Source organism: Pan paniscus, chromosome 16 (genome assembly GCF_029289425.2).
Source record: "Pan paniscus chromosome 16, NHGRI_mPanPan1-v2.0_pri, whole genome shotgun sequence".
NCBI classification, from domain to species: Eukaryota; Metazoa; Chordata; class Mammalia; order Primates; family Hominidae; genus Pan; species Pan paniscus.
In genome coordinates, this window is record NC_073265.2 from 9370982 (window position 1) to 9375734 (window position 4753).

At 38.5% G+C, this 4753-nt stretch overlaps 1 pseudogene; it reads left to right on the forward strand.

The window, feature by feature from the left end:
* Positions 1 to 297: 297 nt before the first annotated feature.
* LOC100972914 (small ribosomal subunit protein bS18m-like) lies at positions 298 to 4253 on the forward strand (annotated as a pseudogene).
* The last annotated feature ends 500 nt before the right edge of the window (positions 4254 to 4753 follow it).

A 4753-nucleotide genomic window follows, 5' to 3' on the forward strand; every position in this document is an offset into this window, starting at 1 on the left:
TCTTTCTACTGCTCCATTCTCATGTAGGAGTGATTAGTATGCACAAAGGACTATGTTAGTGAAGGGAGGCTGATGCTCACATGAGGGTCACATGCCTCTATGCAGTTCACAGTTAAATATGAAACTGAATGTCAACAAGCAGTTTGGTACAACAATGGGATATCATTCAGACCATCCCTATAAATAGCTGGCATTTATTGAGCACTCACTATTGCCCCAGAGACTTTCTAAGTACTTTATATGTATTAATTATTTACTAATTGTACTCATAGGGTAGGGCTTCTCAACTTCAATAAGTTTGACACTTTGGGCTGTGTATTGTAGCATCCCTGGCCTCTTTCCACGAAATGCTAGTAAGATCCCCTCCCAAGTCATGAAACCAAAACTGTCTCCATACATTGCCAAATGTCCCCCGGGAGTTAAAACCACTATACCGTCACCCCCAGGTGAGAAACCACTGCCCTATGGCTGCTCCATGAAACATGAAATGGTTGGCAGAAAAGCAGGCCTGGAAAAGTTATTTGGACCTAAGCTATGAACTGGGAGAAATGTTCCCAATGTCTCTGAACACAACAGTTTATGTTGGGAAACCCTCCAGGGAAATTAAGGGGGCAAATTCTGCTTAAGAAAGAATTCTGGAAGTGACATCTGCAAGATGGCAGAATAGGAAGTGCCAGCCCTTGTTCCCCTCAGAAACACTGACTTAATAACCATCCATAGATAAAATTACTTTTCTGAGAGCTCTGGACTCCAAGCAAGAGTATTCAACACCTTGATGCGGCACGGAAATGAGAAAAGACACATTGAAAAGGGTAAGAATATTTTTACTTTACCAGCACCAAGCCTCCTCTAGGCCAGTAGAATGCAGCATCAAGACAGATCTCCTTGGCCCATAAGTTCTCCCATGGGGGAAAGAGAGCATGCAGTGAGCATCTGACTCTTCTGTAGCCTTTTGATTTACTGCCTGAAAGGCTCACTTCTGTTATGTCTCATCCAGAACACTGAGTGAATCAGAAAGGCTAGATTGCCTGGGTGCTGCTGAGAACAACAAAAATACATGAGGGCTCTCAACAACCAACATGCAGACCTCAACGGCATGCTGGTGGCGCACAGCAGCAGGCCACCTGCCCATGGACCACAGCAGCAAGCCTGCTTACCCACTGACCCCAGCAGTTTTCCAGCCTATGGATCCCACCAGCCAGCCCACTCAGAATCTCTGGCCAGCCTGACTGGTGAAGGGCTTTACCTGCTGAAGCCAGCCTGTAAAGATTAAAAGAGATGACTCCTTCTTCAAAAGTACAAGCACCAGTGCAAAGCCATAAGGATCACAAAGAATCAGGAAAATACAACGATGCCAAAAGAACACAATAAAACCAATAACTGATCTTTTAAAAGATGGAGACCTAAGAACTGCCTGGAAAAGAATTCAAAATAAGTGTCTTAAATAATCTCAGTGAACTATTAGAGAACACAGAAAGAAAGCCATATGATATCATGAAAACAATACATGAACAAAATGAGAACTTCAACAAAGACATAGAGATGATAAAAGAAAATAAATTTTGGAGCTGAAGGACACAATGACCGAACTGAAAAATTTCAGAGGAAACTTCAACAGCAGACTTGATCAGGTAGAAGAAGAGGCATCTGTGTGCACAAAGAGAGATCGTTTGAAATTATCCAGTCAGAGGAACAAAAAAAAAAAAAACCAGAAATAATTTTTTAAAAGTAAAGAGAACTTAGGGAACTTATGAACATCATCAAACATACCAATATATGCTTTATGGGATTTCTACAAAGAGAAGAGGAAGAGAAAGTGGTGGAAAACTTATTTAAGGAAATAATGGTTGAAAACTTCCCACATCTGGGAAGGGAAATAGACATCCAGTTTTATGAAGCCCAGATAACCCCAATTACCCAATTAGAAGAGTAAAGAGAAAAAAGAATTTAAAAAAAGAGTGAACAGGGCCTACAAGAATTGTGGGGCACCATCAAGTGAACTAATTTCCACATAATAGACATTCCCAAAGGAGACAAAAGAGAAAAGGCCTAGAAAGCATACTTAAATAAATAATGGATAAAATTTTCCCAAATCTGAAAAAAAAATGACACCATCCAGGTACAAGAAGCTCAGAAGTTACCAATAAAATTCAGCCCAAAGAGGAAATCCCAAAGGCACATTATAATCAAATTTACAAAAATCAAAGACAAAGAAAGCATGCTTAAAGCAGCAAGATAAAAGAAACAAACCAAATGCAAGAGATACCCAATACAGCTTTCAGTGGATTTCTCAGCAGAAACCTTGCAGGCAAGGACAGAGTGGAATGCTGTATTTGATGTGCTAAAGGAAAAAACTACCAACCGAGCATACTGTGCCTAGCATAGCTATTCTTCAGATACTAAGGAAAGATAGACTTTCCCACACAAACAAAAGCAGAAGGAATTCATCATCACCAAATCTGTGTTACAAGAAATGCCAAAGGGAGTTCTTCAATTTGAAAGAAATGGTTGCTAACATGTAACAAGAAAATATCTAAGGGTATTAAACTCACTAATAAAAGAAAAAAAGACAAATTCAGAATATCCTAATACTGCAATTGGGGCAAGTAAATCACTTATTTCTTAAGTATGAAGACAGAAGACAAAACTATTAAACATGATGGTAACTACAACAATTGGTTAAAAGATAGGCAATATAAAAAGATGTAAATTGAAACATGAAAAAGTCAAGATGGGGCATATTAGTGGAGAGTTTATTTTTGTTACTTTTATTCTTCGCAGTCAAATTAAGTCATTATCAATTTAAAATAACCTGTTATAACTATAAGATGTTTTTTGTACACATGGTAAACACAAAGCAAAAACCTGTAATAGATATACTAAAAATAAGTGGCACAGAATCAAAACATACTACTAGAAAAAATCACTTAACCATGAAGGAAGACAGTAATAGAGGGAAAAAGAAGAAAAGGTCTAAAAAAAACCCAGAAAACAAATAAAGTGGTGGTAATAAACCCTTACCTATCAATAATAACCTTGAATATAAATGGATTAAATTATCCAGTTAAAAGACAAAGAATGACTGAATGGATAAAAAACAAGACCCATGGCCGGGCACAGTGGCTCATGCCTGTAATCCCAGCACTTTTGGAGGCCAAGGTGGGTGGATCACAAGGTCAGGAGTTTGAGATCAGCCTGGCCAACATGATGAAACCCCATCTCTACTAAAAACACAAAAATTAGCCAGGCATGGTGGCAAGCGTGTGTAATCCCAGCTACTGAGGAGCTGAGGCAGGAGAATCACTTGAACCCGGGAGGCAAAGGTTGCAGTGAGCGAAGATTGCGCCACTGCACTCCAGCCTGGGTGACAGAGCGAGACTTCATCTCAAACAAACAAACAACAACAAAAACAAGACCCAACTATATGCTATCTACAAGAAACTCATTTCACCTAAACCTATGTGATACAGCAAAAGCATCTCAAAGAGGGAAGCTCAGCAATAAATGCCTACATAAAAGGTAGAACCAGTGGAGGAATGTGGAACCATGGCCACTATAGTTGCTCTTTGCAGTGGTCTGGGGAGGAAGAAGTTGACACACCTTGTAATGGCTGCTGTTAGCCTTACACATCCCAGGACTCATATGGTGCTATGGAGAAGAGGTTGTTCACAATATAAACAGATATCCAGCAATGAGGACCTGCCCATTCCAATGGAAAATTCTTATAAAGAAGCCCTTAAGAAATGTATCTTGTGTGGAAAGCAGGTAGATTTTAAGAATGTACAGCGTCCCAGTTTATTTCTCCATTTGTTGGATGCATTTGTGGAAGGCACAAAACAGGTCTTTGTGGGAAGAAACAGAAAGAAATCACAAAAGCAATTAAGAGAGCTCAAATAATGGGGTTTCTGCCAGTTACATCCAAGGATGCTGCATATCTCAAGGACCCTAAAGTTTGTAACATCAGATATCAGGAGTAAATTATATCATGTTACCACCGATAAACTTATTTTACAGTTAAAAAAAAAGGTAGAAAGACTTCAAATAAACAACCCAATGACACACCTCAAGGAACTAGAAAAGCAAGAACAAAGCCAATGCAAAATAATTAGAAGGAAAAAATAATAAACATTAGAGCAGAAAAAAATTAAATTGAAACCAAAGAAAACTATATAAAAGATCATTGTTGTTTCGTTTTGTTTTGTGTTTTAGTTTAAAGAGAGTTTATTCAAGCACAAAGATTTAGCACTGTAACCCAGGACATGCTTCCAAGTTGTCTTGGGGAGTGCTCCAGAGAACAAACGAGAGACTCAAGTTTTTAAAGAAAACAAAGGATGAATCAGGAGAGTTGGTGATTACCAAAGTTGTTCATCAGCAATTCTCATTGGTTTACAAAATGACATTGGTATTAACCAATTGTCTATCCATTGTTCAACGATAGTGTGTATGGCATTGTATGGCTACTTGCTGTCAGTTAGTCTAAAGCCTACATAGCAGGTGACTTCAAGAGGTAATTATTTCACTCAAGGGGGAGTGAGACTTGACTGCTATTACAATTTAAATGCTTTTCTGAGCCTAATAATTTAAAGATTTATTTCTCATTTCCCCCTTTTGAGCAAAATCTTTATTTTTGAAATAACTGATCAAAATCTGAGTGTCAGAAAGCTCACTTCTGATAGTCCTGTCTCACACTGAGGAGGGAAGGAGGAGAAGTCTCAGTGAGGAATTTTTATTTTAAGAGCATTCAAAAGCAAAA